This window comes from Haematobia irritans, chromosome 3 (genome assembly GCF_050003625.1).
Source record: "Haematobia irritans isolate KBUSLIRL chromosome 3, ASM5000362v1, whole genome shotgun sequence".
Lineage (NCBI taxonomy): Eukaryota > Metazoa > Arthropoda > Insecta > Diptera > Muscidae > Haematobia > Haematobia irritans.
In genome coordinates this window covers 23,648,042-23,670,303 of record NC_134399.1, presented here as the reverse complement: position 1 = coordinate 23,670,303, position 22,262 = coordinate 23,648,042, and the positions used below count along the sequence as shown (strand labels likewise).

At 31.5% G+C, this 22,262-nt stretch overlaps 1 protein-coding gene across 1 annotated transcript in view; it reads right to left on the bottom strand.

Moving 5' to 3' along the window:
- The window catches only part of LOC142228869 (glucose dehydrogenase [FAD, quinone]), a 62,355-nt gene extending 42,839 nt beyond the window's left edge, over nt 1-19,516 (bottom strand). Inside the window, exon 1 of the mRNA XM_075299405.1 lies at nt 18,672-19,516. The gene's annotated coding sequence lies outside the window, so the exon portion shown is untranslated. The remainder of the gene's footprint in view (nt 1-18,671) is intronic.
- Between the last annotated feature and the right edge of the window lie 2,746 nt (nt 19,517-22,262).

Here is a 22,262-nt window from a genome sequence, read left to right as displayed (position 1 = left end):
TATAGAAAATGTCCTCAAGATTTTATGCCTATAGATAATTTTGTCCAAATTTGTATTTCTATTTCTATATTTTATTTCTAAAAATGTTGTTTCTATAGAAAATTTTGTCAAACTTTTATTTTTATAGAAAATGGTGTCAAAATTTTATTTCTATAAAAAATGTCAAAATTTTATTTCTATATACATTTTGTCAAAATTTTATTTCTATAGAAAATTTTGTCCAAATTTTATTTCTATAGAAAATGTTGTCCAAAAGTTTATTTCTATAGAAAATTTTGTCAAAATGTTATTACTATAGAAAATTTTGTCAACATTTTGTTACTATAGAAAATTTTCTCAAAATTTTGTTACTATAGAAAATTTTCTCAAAATTTTATTTCTATAGAAAATTTTGTCAAAATTTTATTTTTAAAGAAAATTTTCTCAAAATTTTATTTCTATAAAAATGTCAAAATTTTATTTCTATATACATTTTGTCAAAATTTTATTTCTATAGAAAATTTTGTCAAAATTTTATTACTATAGAAAATTTTGTCAAAATTTTATTTCTATACAAAATTTTCTCAAAATTTTATTTATATAAAAATTTTTTGTAAAATTTTATTTCTTTAAAAAAATTTTTGTAAAATTCCATTACTATAGACAATTTTGTCAAAATTTTATTTCTACAGAAAATTTTGTCAAAATTTTATTTCTACAGAAAATTTTGTCAAAATTTTATTTCTATAGAAAATTTTGTCAAAATTTTATTTCTATAGAAAATTTTGTCAAAATTTTATTTCTGTAGAAGAGTTTTTCAAGATATTATTTCCATAGAAAATTTTGTCAAAATTTTATTTCCATAGAAAATTTTGTCACATTTTTATTTCTATAGAAAATTTTGTCAAAATTTTATTTGTATAGAAAATTTTGTTAAAATTTTATTTCTATAGAAAATTTTGTCTAAATTTTATTCCTGTAGATTTTTTTCTCATAATTTTATTTCTATAGAAAGTTTTCTCAAGATTTTATTTGTGTAGAAAATGTTTGCAAAATTTTCTCAAAATTTTATTTCTATAAAAATGTCAAAATTTTATTTCTATATACATTTTGTCAAAATTTTATTTCTATAGAAAATTTTGTCAAAATTTTATTACTATAGAAAATTTTGTCAAAATTTTATTTCTATACAAAATTTTCTCAAAATTTTTTTGCTATAAAAATTTTTTGTAAAATTTTATTTCTTTAAAAAAAATTTTGTAAAATTCCATTACTATAGACAATTTTGTCAAAATTTTATTTCTATAGAAAATTTTGTCAAAATTTTATTTCTATAGAAAATTTTGTCAAAATTTTATTTCTATAGAAAATTTTGTCAAAATTTCATTTCTATAGAATATTTTGTCAAAATTTCATTTCTATAGAAAATTTTGTCAAAATTTCATTTCTATAGAAAATTTTGTCACAATTTTATTTCTATAGAAAATTTTGTCAAAATTTTATTTCTATAGAAAATTTTGTCAAAATTTCATTTCTATAGAATATTTTGTCAAAATTTCATTTCTATAGAAAATTTTGTCAAAATTTCATTACTATAGACAATTTTGTCAAAATTTTATTTCTATAGAAAATTTTGTCAAAATTTTATTTCTATAGAAAATTTTGTCAAAATTTCATTTCTATAGAATATTTTGTCAAAATTTCATTTCTATAGAAAATTTTGTCAAAATTTCATTTCTATAGAAAATTTTGTCACAATTTTATTTCTATAGAAAATTTTGTCAAAATTTTATTTCTATGGAACAGTTTTTCAAAATTTTATTTCCATAGAAAATTTTGTTAACATTTTATTTCCATAGAAAATTTTGTCAAAATTTTATTTCCATAGAAAATTTTGTAAAAATTTTGTTTCTATAGAAAATTTTGTCAAAATTTTATTTCTATAGAAAATTTTTTCAATAATGTTATTTCTATAGAAATTTTTGACAAAATTTTATTGCTATAGAAAATTTTGTCAAAATTTTATTTCTGTAGATTTTTTTTCTCATAATTTTATTTCTATAGAAAGTTTTCTCAAGATTTTATTTTTGTAGAAAATGTTTGCAAAATGTTAGTTCTATAGGAAATTTTTGCAAAATTTTATTTCTATAGGAAATTTTGTCAAAATTTCATTTCTATAGAAAATTTTGTCTAAAATCTTATTTCTATAGAAAATTTTGTCCAAAATTTTATTTCTATAGAAAATTTTGTCCAAAATTATATTTTTATAGAAAATTATTTCTATAAAAGTATGTAAAATACCTCTTAGTCAGAGAGGAATATTTTGCAAAATCTACCAAAACTTCAAGAATTCTGCCATCCTGCCAAACAGTAAAATATCTACCATATTTTGTAGATTTCTACAACAACAACAACCTTATTGATAATTAATATTTTTTCCGGAGATTTATGTGAATCTCTGAGGTCAAAATTTCTATTAATGTCACTTGCTTCACTCGTTTGTTTTGATTTTCTCCAATTGGGATTCCCTTATTGTATTTGATTTAATTTTCGGTATATTGATATTTTGGTGTGCGTTACAGAATCTATTTGCAAAATTCATATGATTCAAATCTACACCTGTAAATTTATTTCACTGAATAGGAATCTTCACTGTATAGAAATTCATTAAAAGTCCTCCAAAAATACAAAAAATGGGAACGATACAGCGATGTTTTTCAAATTAGTTTATATAAGAATTTAACTATGGCGAAGTTTTTCTACAAACAATAAAAAATATATATTAGAAAAATTTCTTCGACTGCTTGTTCAACTTCAGGTAACATATTGTTTTATTTAATAACTTTCCCGCGTTCATCTACTGCAAGCAATAATCTTCTCTAAACTTAAATATGAATCAAGGAAATTGATTTTTTTTTAATTATTAAAAATGTCTTTCTTTCGGAATTCCTTTTTCTAAGTCATCCCATTTCTCAGTCATCCGGAGGGCATTTTAATATCTCTAATTGTGGATGGGAATTTTTCCCTGACTGCTACATGCGTAGGCCACCACTTCGTTCCCGTTTTCTAAGGAACACAGAAGGTTCTTTATAGCACCATTCCCAAGAAGAGGTGATAGAACTCCACTTTGGTGAGTGCCTCTGTTTACAAACGCTTGACATTTTTGCCCTAGAGTGGCTAAAATACGTCTCTTGGTTAGAAGTTCGTCTATCAGAATAACTTTGAGAGTTGACAATACATTTACTATTGAACTCGGATGGAATGCGCCTTCGAAGTCTAGAAAAGCCACAATTGTTTATTCATTGACAGATAATGAGCTTTCAATAAGGCTGACTAGTTCATGCAAAGCAGTCTGAGACCTGGCCTTCGAGTAAGCATGTTAATGTAATTTAAGATATATTAATTTAATTTATTTTTATTTAGTTTTTTTTTTTTTTTTTTTTTTAATTTAATTTAAGTTAATTTATATTAATTTCATTTAGTTTAAAGTAATCTAATTTACTTAATTATTATGTTTTAAAATTTAGATGACGCTATGTTTAGTCCATATACATTTTAACGATTACATTACAAATTTACCCCTTATTAAAATCTATTTGAAGATCTTTTTATTTTTGATACTATCACTTGTGCACTTATGAATTCCCACATTACATTTTCAAACTTCCTCTTTGCCAATTAAAACAGACATTTTTAACACTTCATAAATTTTAAAGATTTATGCCTTTGGCCTTATCTTTATCTCCAAGCTTATAATGTGAATTACATCATGACTAACCCTTTTTCTTACATTTGTTTTTTTTTTTGTAACAAAACAATCACCCTCTTTTTGGGTTAACCGGTTTCATTTTCAGCATTTTGTGCAAAAAAAAAATGAATCTTCTTCTGACTGTTACGTCAAATTAGGCTGCGGGCGTCTTTAGCTCTTCATTTTGGTATTCAGGCTATTGTCTTTGTCAACTGCTTAGTTTTTTTGTTTTCGTTTTACTCTTACTTTCCTTTGATGTTTTTACAGTTTTGTTTTCACAATTCCCCTTTCAATGTTTACTTTCTTAGTGATTTGGGGTTTGTTACGTTTTTGCCATAAAATATATGGGTAAAAATTCAAGGTCGTTTTGCTAAATGGTCAAACATTAGGTCATCATTGATTTTCGTTTTCAATGTTGGCTAAACGACTGTTAATGTAGTATCATTAATCCGAGGTATTTGGAAGAAGTTCAAGCCCATGAACGAGTTTTTACATAAAGCAACAGGGTGCAGTTTTGTATATTAATTTCAGGAATATTTAGGTGAAGCCAAGTAAATGAGTATTGTATCGAAACTTTTATCGTTTAATTAATTTTTTATCATACCTTCATCAATGCTAGAGAATTTCCTTTGTTTGATTGGCATAAAAGATATACCCGTAAAACCCATAAGAAGGGTATAGAGACGTAAAATGTTTGGAATTATCCATGTGTTAGTCAGTCGGGTGGATTTGAAATGAACCAACCGGCATTGATATAGATTCAGGATCATATTTTAATCGATTTTGAAGATGTGCCATATCTGCTATAGATTTTTAGTCCCTCCCTTTCTAAAGTTGAAAATTCCCATTATAATAACAAGTAAATTTGGCCGAAAGGCCAGGCCGAATTTCATGTACTCTCCACCATGTATTACGTTCCAAGTTCTTCTAAAGACTAAAGCACTATTTCAGCAGGATTGTAAGGAAGAGAGGCAGTACCCACTGCTGATTTCTGTGGGCGATGTCCCGATTTCGAGCAGCTTCTACATAGCGCTGATATAATTGCTCATTTTAAAAGAAATATTGCTCAGAAGTGATATATAATCTTGAGTATAACATTGTTGGCGTGAAGGAAAACAGCACTACCTTTCATGCATCTATACGGCATGAATTGGTTGCAATAACGTAAACGAATGATCATAAACTAGTTTGACTACACGTTTACGTTATTGCCACTCATGCAGTGTGGATGCACTGCCTACTTTATTGTATACCAAAAAGCGCAACTAAATTCTTACTGCTGAAGTATTTTTTGCTGTGATATATGTTTCTGATCAGGAATCTAAGATATTATAACCATGCCTGATTACATGATTACAACAAACATCAAGCTACATCATTGACGTAATGACGTAATAGTCCTGAAATTTGTCACAGTTTCGATTTTTTGTCTATAAGCAGCTCAAGTTCGAGAAGATGGGCCATACCGGGGTCCAGGTTTTCATATAGCCCTCCCATATAAACCTACACCCCACATTGGAGTTTTGAATATCTACTCTAAAAAAAATATTTACGTCATAATAAAGAGTATGCAACCTAAATTTTAGAATGCACAATTTACAAAATATTAAGGACAAATTTCTTTAAAATAATGACATTTTAATTAAAACAGAGTTTATAATCTTATCTTCAAAATTTTTTTTTCATTAAATTTAGGACACAAGTTTTGTAAATTTTCGACCCTCCATTAAAGTCGCATGTCTTTGAACTAAGGAAAATTTTCCTTAAAATAAAGAAACACATTTTTGATTTAAAGAAATCGTCCTGAATCTTTAGATTTAAGATAAACAAGTATATACGGCCGTAAGTTCGGCCAGACCGAATCTTATGTACCCTCCACCATGGATTGTGTAGAAATTTCTACTAACGACTGTCATCCACAATCGAATTACTTGGGTTGCGGTAACACTTGCCGATGACAAGGTATCTTAAAACTTCTTCTATGGAAATAAAATGTTGACAAAATTTTCTATAGAAATAAAATTTTGACAAAATTTTCTATGGAAATAAAATTTTGACAAAATTTTCTATGGAAATAAAATTTTGACAAAATTTTCTATAGAAATAAAATTTTGACCAAATTTTTTATAGAAATAAAATTTTGAAAAAATTTTCTATAGAAATAAAATTTTGAAAAAATTTTCTATAGAAATAAAATTTTGACCAAATTTTCTATAGAAATAAAATTTTGACAAAATTTTCTATAGAAATAAAATTTTGACCAAATTTTCTATAGAAATAAAATTTTGACCAAATTTTCTATAGAAATAAAATTTTGTCAAAATTTTCTATAGAAATAAAATTTTGACAAAATTTTCTATAGAAAGAAAATTTTGACCAAATTTTCTATAGAAATAAAATTTTGACCAAATTTTCTATAGAAATAAAATTTTGACCAAATTTTCTATAGAAATAAAATTTTGTCAAAATTTTCTATAGAAATAAAATTTTGACAAAATTTTCTATAGAAATAAAATTTTGACCAAATTTTCTATAGAAATAAAATTTTGACCAAATTTTCTATAGAAATAAAATTTTGACAAATTTTCTATAGAAATAAATTTTTGACCAAATTTTCTATAGAAATAAAATTTTGACCAAATTTTCTATAGAAATAAAATTTTGATAAAATTTTCTACAGACAACCATGCAAAAATTGATCCATAGCGGTCCATAATTATATATAGCCCCCATATAAACCGATCCCCAGATATGACCTCCGGAGCTAGTATAGGGCCGCTAACAGCCATGCAAAAATTGGTCCATATCGGTCTATACTTATATATAGCCGATGGCCAATCGCACAAAAATTGGTCTAAATAGCCAAAAATAATCTACCAAAATTTTATTTCTATAGAAAATTTTGTCATTATTTTATTACTGTAGAAAATTTTGTCAAAATTTTATTTCTATAGAAAATTCTATAGAAAATTTTGTCAAAATTTTATTTCTGTAGAAAATTTTATCAAAATTTTATTTCTATAGAAAATTTGGTCAAAATTTTATTTCTATAGAAGATTTGGTCAAAAATTTATTTCTATAGAAAATTTGTCAAAATTGTATTTCTATAGAAAATTTTGTTAAAATTTTATTTCTATAGAAAATTTTGTCAAAATTTTATTTCTATCGAAAATTTGGTCAAAATTTTATTTCTATAGAAAATTTTATCAAAATTTTCTATAGAAATACAATTTATAAGGGACGGTTTATATGGGGGCTATAAGTAAAAGTGGTCCGATATGGCCAATTTGCAATACCATCTACATCAATAGCAACTACCTGTGCCCAGTTTCAAGTCGATAGCTTGTTTCGTTCCGAAGTTAGCGTGATTTCACCAGATGGACGGACGGACATGCTTATATAAACCAACGCTCAGATTTGGTTTGCGGAGCCTCTTGGAGGAGCAAAATGCATCAGATCCGGTATATGGTCTCTCACAACCATGCAAAAATTGGTCCAAATCGGTACATAATTATATATAGCCCTCATATAAACCTCCAGAGCCTCTAAGAGAAGCAAATTTCATCCGATCCGGCTGAAATTTGGTACATAGTGTAAGTATATGGTCCCTAACAACTATCCAAAAATTGGTCCACACCGGTCCATAATTATATAGAGCCCCCATATTAACCGATCCCCCGATTTGGCTTGCGGAGCATCTAAGAGAAGCAAATTTCATCCCATCCGGCTGAAATTTGGTACATTGTGTTAGTATACAGTCTCTGACAACCATGCAGAAATTAATCCATATCGGTCCATAATTATATGTAGCCCCCATATAAACCGATCCCCAGATTTGACCTCCGGAGCCTCATGGATGAGCAAAATTCATCCGATGCGGTTGAAATTTGGTACATGGTGTTAGTATAGGGTCTCTCACAACCATGCAAAAATTGGTCCAAATCGGTACATAATTATACATAGCCCTCATATAAACCGATCCCCAGATTTGACCTCCGGAGCATCATGGATGAGCATAATTCATCCAATGCGGTTCAAATTTGGTACATGGTGTAAGTATATGGTCCCTAACAACTATGCAAAAATTGGTCCACATCGGTCCATAATTATATGTAGCCCCCATATAAACCGATCCCCAGATTTGACCTCCGGAGCCCCTTGGAAGAGCAAAATTCACCCGATGCGGTTGAAATTTGGTACATGGTGTTAGTATATGGTCTCTGACAACCATGCCGAAATTGGTCCATACCTGTCTTAATTATATATAACCCCCATTTAAACCGATCCCCAGATTTTACCTCCGGAGCTATTGGGGGATCAAAATTCATCCGACCCGGTTGTAGTTTGGTACGTGGTGAACTTTGGTACATTGCGCCAGTATATGTTATGGCCGCTAACAACCATGCCAAAATTGGTCGATATCGGTCTATAGTTATATATAACTGATCCCCTAAAATAATCTACCAAAATTTTATTTCTAGAGAAAATTTTGTCAAAATTTTATTTTTATAGAAAATGTTGTCAAAATTTTATTTCTATAGAAAATTTTGTCAAGATTTTATTTCTATAGAAAATTTTGTCAAAATTTTATTTCTATAAAAATTATTGTCAAAATTTTATTACTATACTAAATTGTGTCAAGATTTTATTTCTAGAGAAAATTTTGTCAAAATTTTATTTCTATAGAAAATTTTGTCAAATTTTATTGCTACAGAAAATTTTGTCAAAATTTTATTTCTATAGAAAATTTTGTCAAACTGTATTATTTACGTATTTAGTCGGCCTTTTTGTGTTTAATATATACTCCGTATGGACTAACTTGCAATTGAGAACACGGTGGTAAGAAGTTTTACCACAAGTGTTACTGCAACCCAAGTAATTCTATTGTGGATGACAGTCTTTAGTAAAAGTTTCTATGCCGTCCATGGTGGAGGGTACATAAGATTCGGCCTGGCCGAACTTATACTTGTTTTATTTAATGTATTTTAATTTATTTTAAATGTGCTTTTTCAAAATTAAAATAAAAATTATTTTTTAGTGCTCATTGCATTCCATTTAGTGACCTTAACTATATTAGCTTCAGATTTTTGTTTTACATTTTGATACCACCTGGGATTCGACCTGGTCATTGTACTTTCTTTACACGTCTTGGTATTTTAATACGTGTTCAACATTAATGTAATTACATTTTATGAGTTGTAATATTGTAATAATTTTCGTTTCGTTTTTTTTGTTCATAACCTAAGGCTATTTGTAAGCATATAAAGTTTTATTTTTTCCATAATAAATCTCCCAAAGGTATACCTTTCTTTTGTCCAAATTATTATACGAGTATATGAAAAGATTCCATCGCTTTGTTGAAAATTGTAAATAATTGCAAAAAAAAAAATCAATTGAACTTTTTCACCAAATGATAGAAATGTATATCAATCTTTATATGCTTAATGTCTACCATTGAAACATATGGTTATTTGATTATGATTCCTATGAGTGTAATTGAAGATAAAATTCATCATATCTAGCGGAAATGTTTTTGCCAAATGTATACGAATATGACTGGCCAATGACATATATATGGTTGTTTAGTATTGAAAATTGTTATGTTTTGAAAATGCGCTGAATATACAATTACGAATACAATAGTGTTTTTTCGATCCATATGTACATTATGGTGAATAAAAATTTATGCGACTGAATAAAAAAAAAATAATAAGTTAATGGGTGAATTTTGAATTGCAATATGATGTTAGATTTATTGCTTAGGTAATATAAAATAAATGCTAATAGTTGCAAATTTTACTTTCATATTTGGAATGTATAATTTTTTGAAAGACAAGTCTAATGCGCATGTTACTCCATTTTAAATATTGATCATGTAATAAGAGGCTAATAGACCCCAATTAAAAAAATTCGTGAACTATAGCAATCCCGAATGAGGGCTGTTTTCACTTTTACTTTTGGAATCTTACAATAAACAATATTTTATTGTTTTTAGAAAAATAATAGATAAAGCTGATGTTCTACCTATATGGTGTGTAGTCATCAGCAGTCTGAAAATTGTGAACTTTGGTAACCCTTGCATATTCAGAAAATCTAATATAAATTACCCTAAAGATATATAACAGGTTGAGTGATAAGTCCCCGGTCTAACAAAGAAAAATAAATTTTTTGTCAAAATTCGTTTTTATTATTCAATATAGTTCCCTTCAAGAGCGATACAACGATTATAACGAGCTTCCAATTTTTTGATACCATTTTGGTATTACTCCTTCGGTTTCGCCTCAAAATAGGCCTCAGTTTCGGCGATCGCCTCTTCACTGCAGCCAATTTTTTCCCCTACGAGCATCCTTTTGAGGTCTGAGAACAAGAAAAAGTCGCTGGGGCCAAGATCTATAGAATTCGGTGGGTGGGGAAGCAATTCGAAGCCCAATTTATGAATTTTTGCCATCGTTCTCTATGACTTGTGGCACGGTGCGTTGTCTTGGTGGAACAACACTTTTTTCTTCTTCATATGGGGCCGTTTTGCCGCGATTTCGACCTTCAAATGCTCCAATAACGCCATATAGTGACTATTAAATGATGATGGTTTGTTGATGGTTTTTCCCTTCTCAAGATAATAAAAAAAAAACAGAGGCCATTACTTGGCCAGCAGACTTTTGAGTCTTTCCACGCTTCGCAGACGGTCGCTGTCCACTCAGCCGACGGTCGATTGGACTCAGGAGTGTAGTGACGGAGCCATGTTTCATCCATTGTCACATATCGACGGAAAAACTCGGGTGTATTACGAGTTAACAGCTGCAAACACCGCTCAGAATCATCAACACGTTGTTGTTTTTGGTCAAATGTGAGCTCGCGCGGCACCCATTTTGCACAGAGCTTCCGCATATCCAAATATTGATGAATGATATGACCAACACATTTAAGGCCCCTGCTATTTCGATCAACTTCATTTTACGGTCATTCAAAATCAATTTGTGGATTTTTTTTATGTTTTCGTCGGTAACCACCTCTTTCGGGCATCCACTGCGTTCACCGTCCTCCGTGCTCATTTCACCACGCTTGAATTTTGCATACCAATCAATTATTGTTGATTTCCCTGGGGCAGAGTCCGGAAACTCATCATCAAGCCAAGTTTTTGCTTCCACCGTATTTTTTGCTTCAGAAAACAGTATTTTATCAAAACACGAAATTCCTTTTTTCCATTTTTTTCACAATAACAAAAGTTGGTTCACATCTCACAAACTAATTGACTTACAGATGTCAAATTTTGACACGAATCATTTGAAGGTTGGTACTATATAAAAATAATATGCATTTAATACTAGTGACGCCATCTATGTGTCAGACCGGGGACTTAACAGCCAACCTGTTAACTCAAGGACAGTAAGGCTACATTAACTACAGAACGCACGAACCGATTTCCACGGTTTTGCATTCGTTGGTCTCGGGCTCCGTAAGGTTTATATCAAGGAAAATTCAAGAAAAGTTTCAACGGAAAAGCAAGAAAAACTATTTGATGCAACTCCAGAACGCACAAACCGATTTGCATTCGTTGGAAAGGTATATAGCAAAGAAAATTCAAGAAAAGTTTCAACGGAAAAGCGGGAAATCTTTTTATACCCTCCACCAAAGGATGGGAGTAAATTAACTTTGTTATTCCGTTTGTAACACATCGAAATATTGCTCTAAGACCCCATAAAGTATATATATTCTGGGTCGTGGTAAAATTCTGAGTCGATCTAAGCATGTCCGTCCGTCCGTTTGTCTGTTGAAATCACGCTAACTTCCGAACGAAACAAGCTATCTACTTGAAACTTGGCACAAGTAGTTGTTATTGATGTAGGTCGGCTGGTATTGCAAATGGGCCATATCGGACCACTTATACGTATAGCCCCCATATGAACCGACGCTCAGATTTGGCTTGCGGAGCCTCTTGGAGGAGCAAAATGCATCCTATACGGTTGACATTTGATACATGGTGTTAGTATATGGTCTTTAACTACCATGCAAAAATTGGTCCACATCGGTCCATAATTATATATAGACCCCATATAAACCTATCCCCAGATTTGGCTTCCGGAGCCTCAAAGTGAAGCCAATTTCATCCGATCCGGTTGAAATTTGGTACATGGCGTTGGTATGTGGTCTCTAATAACCATGCCAGAATTGGCCCATATCGGTGCATAATTATATATGGCCTCATATAAACCGATCCCCACATTTGACCTCCGAAAACTTTCTGAGGGGAAAAATTCATCGGATCCGGTGAAATATGTACCAAATTTCACCGATTGTCACTCGAGCCAAAAATAATCTATCAAAATTTTATTGCCATAGAAAATTTTGTCAAAATTTTATATTTCTATAGAAAATTTCGTCAAAATTTTATTTCATTGTTGTTGTTTTTTGATTTCAGCTTAAAACCATGTATTGACTAAACTACAAGTGTAGCTTAACCAACAGAGGAAAATAATGTTTGTCAAATTTATTTGGGCAATGCCCTATAGACTGCAAGATGGTTGGATGGACGCACGTTTCGGAATTACCACATTCCTCATCAGCATCCCCTAGGTGCAGCAAAACTATCAACCAATTATCAGAATAAATTCAGGCAGTTCAATACACCCAAGGTGAACCACACTTGAACCTTACGAAAAAAGATTTATGATTGCCGGCTTATGCCGAAATAAATTTATACACACATATCTCTTTTCCTTTTTTATATTTCGATAGAAAATTTTGTCAGAATTTTATTTCTATAGAAAATTTTGTCAGAATTTTATTTCTGTAGAAAATTTGTCAAAATAAAAAATTCCTAACATACAGAACATTTATGAAGCACCTCATAGTTGGAGAGGAATATTTTGCAAAATTTTCCAAAACACAAAGAAATCTACCAAACAGTAAAAAATCTGCCATTTTTGGTATTTTTGGTTCATAATTGTATATAGCACCCATATAAAGCTACCCCCATATTTCAATTCTGCACAAAAATTCATATCGGTTCGTAATTATTTCTTCCCTACATATACCGGTGGGAGCCACGGTGGTGCAATGGTTAGCATGCCCGCCTTGCATACACAAGGTCGTGGGTTCGATTCCTGCTTCGACCGAATACCAAAAAGTTTTTCAGCGGTGGATTATCCCACCTCAGTAATGCTGGTGACATTTCTGAGGGTTTCAAAGCTTCTCTAAGTGGTTTCACTGCAATGTGGAACGCCGTTCGGACTGGGCTATAAAAAGGAGGTCCCTTGTCATTGAGCTTAACATGAATCGGGCAGCACTCAGTGATAAGAAAGAAGTTCACCAATGTGGTATCACAATGGACTGAAAAGTCTAAGTGAGCCTAATACATCGGGCTGACACCTAACCTAACCTAACCTACATATACCAGTCAAGAACTGAATATAAACATATTTAATCGACCTTTCTTTTGTCTAATATATATTCCTCATGGACTAACTTACAATTTAGAAGATAATGTTAAGATGTTTTAAGATGCCTAGCCATCGGCGGCAACCCAAGTAATTCAATTGTGGATGACCGTCTTTAGAAGAAGTTTCTTCGCAATCCATTAGATTCAGCCAGGCCGAACTTACGGCTGTATATACTTGTTTTTTAATTAAAATGTCTTCAGTCACGAATATGATAGTATCAACAACAGTTTTAGTGGGCTTACAAACAATATTTGATTAAAAAATTAATTGATTTGTTTTGAAAATTTCAACTAATTTTTTTAGTTGATTCAATTAAAAATTTTATTAATGTTGTTTGCAAAAGTCAATTAATTTTTTGAATTAAAAACGTAAATATTTTCATTTACTTTCTTATCTGCCTTTGTGTTTTTAGTTTGATTAACAAATTGAATGCTTGAAATAAATTTTTATTTAAACAGTTAATTATATTAATTAATTTTTTTAATTAACTATTTTAAAAATTTCAATCGCGGACTTAATTAACTTAATGTTAATTGTACAGTTAATTTATTAATTGAAAAAGTTTTCAACTTTAATTAACTTTTTAATTGGAAATATTTTGGTTATATTTTTTTTTGTATACCATCTGATTATTTATAAAAAAAAAAATAACTTTTTATACCAAAATAACACTTGGTTTTTGGAAACCCCTTTATGTATGTAAATATGGTTAGAGTTTTATACCTACATTCCACATTTTTCAACACACACATACACTATTTTAAATGCCAAATATTCACCACATAAAAATACCATATAAATTTCAGTTTACCATAGTTTAAAAAAATTTAGTCATAATATCACCTTCAATAGAAGAATAAATTGTATAATTGGGGTTTTATTTGCATGCTTTTGTATAATTTTCTACACAATTACATTTATAAAAACAAATACGAAAAGTCTAAATTAGGGCGGAGCCGACCATATTATACCCTGCATCACAATGTAGACAAACATTTGTGTTACTATCTCAACTACTTTAAATTTGCTGGGAGCAATATAAAAGTTTGCATTTCCAGATACAAATACTTTTAATGGAGACAATTTTTTGTACTTTTACAAAAACTCTAGAGTTAAAACTTAAATCCGCTAACGCCCTGGGATGAAACACAATGTTAGTAAAAACAAGTATATAAAGCAGTAAGTTCGGCCGCGCCGAATCTTAAATACCCACCACCATGAATCAAATATTATAGCTTCCTGTGAAGATTTCAGGGGGATTTGGTGACAAGCAGATCAGTTCAACCAGTACACTTCCCGAAGATAAATTCAAAGATCTTACCTATAAAGACTAGATCAGATTCTGGATTTATAAGAACAATATTTGTTTGAGTTTTAGTGGAATCATAAACATCGTGTGCAAGTGTGCAAGAAAACGATTAAATAACGCCTTCATTTAAAATCTAACATCTGTAAATTTTTACCCCCATTATTTAAATGATTACCAGAAGTAAAATCTGGAAACTATAATTCAGTTTCAAGCAATTTTCATTATCAGTGCACATGGACCGATATTCACCATTTTCGGCACACCTCTTTATGTTCCTAAAATACTTCTAGATTTAAAATTTCATGCAAATTTTATAAAAACTATGGTTTCTAAAAGCCCAAGAAGTAAAATCGGAAGATCGGTCTATTTGGGATATAAACCAAAACATGGACCAATACACTCCATTTTCGGCTCTCATATTTAAGGTCCTAATATACCTGTAGATTTCTCATTTCAGGCAAATTGGATAAAAACTACGGATTCTAGAAGCCTAAAAATAAAATCATTTCTTGCACACCGATTTATATTCCTAAAAACCTCCAGATTTTCGATTTCAGGCAAAGTGGACAACAATTACGGTTTCTAGAAGCCCAAAAAGTAATATCGGGAGATGGGTCTATCTGATGGCTATATCAAAACATGGACCTATACTCACCATTTTCGGCATACCGAAAATGTTGGATAAAAACTACGGTTTTTATCTATCTTGCCTCAAATTGGAGATCGGTCTATATGGGGGCTATATAAAAACATGGTCCGATACTCATAATTTTCAGTACACCTCTTTAGGGTTTTAAAATACCTCAAGATTTCTAATTTCAGGCAAATTGGACAAAAACTACAGATTTTAGACGCCCAAGAAGTAAAAACTGGAGATCGGGCTATATGGGGGCTATACCAAAACATGGACCGATACTCACCATTTTCGGCACACCTCTTTATTGTTCTAAAATACCTCTAGATTTCCAACTTCCGGTAAATTGCATAAAAACTACGGATTCTATAAGTCCAAGACCCCAAATCGGGAGATCGGTCTATATGGGGGATATACCAAACCCTGGACCGATACTCACCATTTTTAACACACCTCTTTATGGTCCTGAAATACCTCTAGATTTCAAATTTCAACCAAATTGGATAATAACTACGGATTCTAGAAGCCCAAGAAGTAAAATCGGGAAATGGGTCTATATGGGGGCTATACCTAAACATCAACCGATAATCACCATTTTTGGCACACATCTTTATGGTGCTAAAATACCTCTAGATTTCCAATTTCAGGCGAATTGGATAGAAACTACCGATTCTAGAAGCCCTAGAAATATAATCGGGAGATCGGTCTATATGGGGGCTATACCAAAACATGGACCGATACTCACCATTTTTGGCACACCTCTTTATGGTCATAAAATACCTCTAGATTTCAAATTTCAGGCAAATTGGATAAAAACTACGATTTCTATAAGCCCAAGACCCCAAATCGGGAGGTCGGTTTATATGGGGTCTATATCGAAACCTGGACCGATATAGCCCATCTTCGAACTTGACCTGCCTGCAGACAAAAGACGAGTTTGTGCGAAATTTCAGCACGATTGCTTTATTTTTGAAGACTGTAGCGTGATTACAACAGACAGACAGACAGACGGACAGACGGACAGACGGACATGGCTATATCGTCTTAGAATTTCTCCCTGATCAATAATATATATACTTTATATAATCGGAAATCGATATTTCGATGTGTTACAAACGGAATGACAAACTTATTATACCCCCGTCACCATTCTATTGTGGTGGGTATAAAAATATGGGAAATATGAAGCGAGAGAAATTTTAATGCAATTGTACAAAAAAGCATTTATGATTTATCAGGCAAAATTTGAAGCAAGTCATGGCTTTTGAGGCCATATAAGTCCAAATCGGCCGAAAGATATATATCTGATTCAATTCTACTCTCTGTGCAAAATTGCACGAAAATCGGTGATAAACTTTGGCCTCTGTGGTCATATGAGTCTAAATCGGACGAAAGATATATATATGGTAGCTATATCTAAATCTGAACCGATTTGGCTGATATTTTGCAAGCTTTTCAAGGCTCATAAAATGTACGATGTACGGATGTACGAAATTTGAAGAACATCGGTTGATAAACACGCCAATTATGACCAGATCGGGGATAAATATATATATGGCAGCTATATCTAAATCTGAACCGATTTTTCTCAAAACCAATAGCGATTGTTTCTGTCCCACAAAACGAACCTATGCCAAATTTGAGAACGATCGGTCTTAAACTGCGACCTGTACTTTGCACACAAAAATACATGAACAGACGGCCGGACAGACAGACGGACATCGCTAAATCGACTCAGAATTCAATTCTAAGACGATCGGTATATCGATGGGTCTCAGACATTTCTTTCTTGGCGTTACATACAAATTATTATACCCTGTTCCACAGTGTGGCGTAGGGTATAAAAATTATGGAGTATTAACATTTTCAATTTCAACAAACCCCCCCACACACACACCACACATAAAATGATATTTTGCAACTAAACGACGGAAAACAAATGTAAGGGTTAATTTTGTTTATTTGTTTTTCCGCTGGTTCATTCAACTTGCTATGATTGTAAACGAGATAGTAAGACAAATTAAAATTATGATTGAGTTTTAATATGAACATTTTGCCAAAAAAATTGGTAAAACTTGTCAAGTCATAATTTCAAGGTCGTTGGCCGTAAACAAGAAAAATAATCAAAACATATAAGGGAGAGAGATAAAGAGGGAAACGTCTGTTAAAAACTGTTCCTTAGTTCCTCAACATTTTCTTGTGGACGTTAATTTTTAGGGGCATTTAACAAATGTTTTTGTACTAAGGGTGGTTAAATTGTAAGGGCAGATGTTGAATGTGAACCACACCTAAACGCCAAGCTTTTTTCCGAATTTTATTTGACATTTCTCTATTTCAGACTTACTCAATTGAAACCATGGAGAGATACGCAATCCAACAACGTGTTAAATGGTTCCAAGAAATGGCAACAGTGGATGATCAATTTTCGAAGAAAATCATCTTCAGTGATGAGGCACATTTTCACCTCAGTGGATTCGTCAATAAACAGAATTGCCGCATTTGGGCAAATGAGAATCCAAGAGTGATTGTCGAAAAACCAATGCACCCACAAAGAGTGACTGTTTGGTGCGGTGGTTTCAGCAGGACGGTGCCACTTGCCACACAGCTAACGAAACAATGGCTCTTTTGCGCAACAAATTCAATGGCCGTGTTATCTTACGTAATGGCGATGTCAATTGGCCGCCGAGATCATGTGATTTGACACCGTTGGACTTTTTTCTTTGGGATTGTTTGAAAGAAAAGGTGTACGTCGATAAGCCAGCAACAATTCAAGAGCTAAAGGATGAGATAATTCGGCACATTAACGGCATAGAACCTCCATTATGCCTCAGCGTCATCGAAAATTTGGACCATCGGATGAAGGTGTGCCGAGGTCGCGACGCCCATTTGGCCGATATTTTGTTCCATACATAATTGAGTAATACCAATATATCATAATAAAATAAAATTACAATAATTTCCTAAATAGTTTGTGTTTTATTCAAAATCAACATCGGCCCTTGAAATTTTAACCACCCTTTAAAAGCATTTTGAAAAATTTGCTAAAGACAATTCGAGAGACAATCTATATCGAATATATTTCGAAGTCAGAATCTTTTTGGGGCCGTTGCCAAAGCAATGCACAGTTCAAATCTCATATTAGCGACAAATATGGACATTCTGAATAAAAAAATATAATCTAAAGGCGTTTTTTTTTTCTTGTAAAATATGTTCACTTTTTCGCATTTTGCTCGATTGACCTGTATTCCAGTCATAAGAAAAATTGTGAATCTTCTATGTCACCCATGGTTTGTCTTGTGTTGATTTTCTTGCCGGAATTGGTATAGCTAAAACCAGAATCATTGACAAAAGACCACCGCTAACTAAGCTAACCATAGAATAAAATCCATGTTTGTGTCTTAAGTCTTTTGTTTCTTCAATAGCCAAATATCCTGAAAAGTTTTGTTTTCTGATTTATTTTTTATATTTATATCTTAGATTATTTTCTTTTAATTAACAACCTTATACGTAGGTGTTTGAAAAGTGGTTTGGTTATGTTTTCTCAACTCCATTTGGCTTACTTACATTTTATTGTACAACATTTGCTCTTGTACTCAATATAGCTGCCGATGTTGACACATTTTCTGCAACAAAACCTGCTCTCGATGACTTGAAAATCTCCTGTAGTAAGCACAAATATTGGTGAGAAACTAATAAACAGGAATTTTATAATGTTATTGACAAAAAACACTTTAAGATATTTGTAGTCTATGGGTAAGAAAAAAAACACACAATCTCCAACTGAAGAAGACGAAGATGATGATGATGACGCTTTACACGTTTTAAGGCTTATTTTTGCAATTCTTTTTTCCAAGAAAAAGAAGGAAAATATGTGGTTGTCGCCTTTAAAATTTTAAGTTGGCATTTACCGGCTTCTGTGGGGTTTTCTGAGTTTTTCTTGTGTTTTTTTTTTTGCAAACACTGATAAGTATTTGTCTAAGCCTCTGGTATTCAGTTGTTTTGTGCTTGAAGAGTGTATACCACTTTTATGCGGACTTTAAACTTTTCATACAATTCCATACATACAGCTACCACAATCAGTGGCGAGACTCGTTAAGAAAAAAAAAACGAAACGAAAACAAAACAAAGATGTTGCAACACGTTTTCCGCTCTTTTCGTTTGTTTCAGAGGTATGACCGAAAGCGTATTTTATTTTTTCTCTTATTGTTGATGGTTTGTTTGCAATTTGTTTTGTTATTTGTTTTGTTGTTGATTTTATTGAAATTAGGTCAGTTGTCGATTGATCTTGTTTTAGTTATAGTGTGTATGGGTTTTCCAGTTATTCATTTAAAAAAGAATTTTTATTTTTTATTTATTACTTTAATATATCTGCATGTAAATTTCGTCGCATTCAGAAAACGTATATTTTTATTGATCTGTAGAAATTTTAGCACTCTTAAATAGATTAAAAAAATAATAATTTCTTGATATAAATCACACCAATTATTCACATATACAAATCCGTCAGTTTAGGTTTAATAAGAATTTATTTGGTTTAATTTTCATTCTTGTCTTTTTTTTAATTTTAAAATGGGTTTAAATTTCCATTGTATGCTATTTAACTAAATGATTAAAATGAAGAAATTCAAATTAATTGAAATTATTAATATTTATTAATATTAATAATTATTAATATTAAGTATTATATGATCTATTTATTTTTTTTAAACAAAACATTTTAATTAACTTATTTTATATGTGGTTTAACTTAATATTATTTTACTTATTTTGAATTTATAGGTTTTATATACCCTCCACCATTAGATGAGGGTATATTAACTTTGTCATTCCGTTTGTAACACATCCACATATTGCTATAAGACGTGGTGAAATTCAGACTCGATCTGAGCATGTCCGTCCGTCCGTCTGTTGAAATCACGCTAACTTCCGAACGAAACAAGCTATCGACGTGAAACTTGGCATAAGTAGTTGTTATTGATGTAGGTTGGATGGTATTGCAAATGGGTCATATCGGTCCACTTTTACGTATAGCCCCCATATAAACGGACCCCCAAATTTGGCTTGCGAGGCCTCTAAGAGAAGCAAATTTCATCCAATCCGGCTGAAATTTGGTACATGATGTTAGTATATGGTCTCTAACAACCATGCAAAAATTGGTCCATATCGGTCCACTTTTACGTATAGCCCCCATATAAACGGACCCCCAAATTTGGCTTGCGATTGCTCTAAGAAAAGCAAATTGCATCCGATCCGGCTGAAATTTGGTACATGGTGTTAGTATATGGTCTCTAACAACCATGCAAAAATTGGTCCACATCGGTCCATAATTATCCGGCTGAAATTTGGTACATGGTGTTAGTATATGTTCTCTAATGACCATGCAAAAATTGGTCCACATCGGCCCATAATTATATATAGCCCCCATATAAGCTGATCCCCAGATTTGACCTCCGGAGCCTCTTCATCCGATCCGGTTGAAATTTGAAACGAGGTGTTAGTATAAGGCCGCTAATAACCTTGCCAAAATTGGTCCATATCGGTCTATAGTTATATATAGCCGATCCCCAATCACACAAAAATTCGTCTATATCGGTTCATAATCATGGTTGCCACTCGAGCCAAAAATAATCTACCAAAATTTTATTTTTATAGAAAACATTGTCAAAATGTTATTTCTATAGAAAATTTTGTCAAAATTTTATTTCTATAGAAAATTTTGTCAAAATTTTATTTCTATAGAAAATTTTGTCAAAATTTTACTTCTATAGAAAATTTTGTAAAAATTTTACTTCTATAGAAAATGTCAAAATTTTGTTTTGTCAAAAGTTTATTTCTATAGAAACTTAAAACTTAATTATATACGTATTTAATCGGCCTTTTTTAGTTTAATATATACCACGTATGGACTATGTGGTATATATTACGGTGTTAGGAAGTTTTAGGATACCTTGCCATCGGCCTCAGTAGAAGTTTCTACGCAATCCATGGTTGAGGGTACATAAGCTTCGGCCTGGCCGAACTTACGGCCGTATATACTTGTTAATATTAAGTATTATATGATGTATTTATTTATTATTTTTTTTTTATACAAAACATTTTAATTAGCTTATTTTATGTGTGGTTTAACTTAATATTATTTTATTTATTTTGAATTTATAGGTTTTTTATGCCCTCCACCATAGGATGGGGGTATATTAATTTTGTCACTCCGTTTGTAACACATGGAAATATTTCTCGTGGTGAAATTCTGAGTCGATCTGAGCATGTCCGTCCGTCCGTCTGTTCGTCTGTTGAAATCACGCTAACTTCCGAACGAAACAAGCTATCGACTTGAAACTTGTCACAAGTAGTTGTTATTGATGAAGGTCGGATGGTATAGCAAATGGGCCATATCGGTCCACTTTTACGTATAGCCCCCATATAAACCGATCCCCCGATTTGGCTTGCGAAGCCTCTAAGAGAAGCAAATTTCATCCGATCCGGTTGAAATTTGGTACATGGTGTTAGCTAGCATATGATCTCTAACAACCATGAAAAAATTGGTCTACATCGGTCCATAATTATATGTAGCCCCCATATAAACCGATCCCCCGATTTGGCTTGCAGAGCCTCTAAGAGAAGCAAATTTCATCCGATCTGGTTGAACTTTGGTACGTGGTGGTAGTATATGATATTTAACAACCATGCCAAAAGTTGTCCAATCAGTCCATAATCATTATAGCCCCCATATAAACCGATCCCGAGGTTTGGTTTTGGAGCCTCTTGGAGGAACAAATTTCATCCGAGTCAGTTGAAAGAAAACTGAGTTGAACCTGTACAAGAATCTTTGCAGCATATACTGAATTTTAGCGTATAAATTTTTCTTGATTATTTTTTCTTGCTTTTGTGGCGTTAACTTTGAGTATTTAATCAACTGACAAAAAAATTGGGGCAAGAGGGTTAAGTAATTAATACAAGTCATCATAATTTATTCCAATGAACTTAGTTTAATTTGAAATAAGCCTAATTTAATAAAGTTTAATTCATGTAATTTAATTTAGTTTTATGAAAATTACTTTGAATTAGTTTAAATTAAATAGTTTAATTTTAAATAAATTTTTATTTTTTGATTGTAATTTTTAATTAAAAAACTCAATTAGTTTATATTAAAATAAT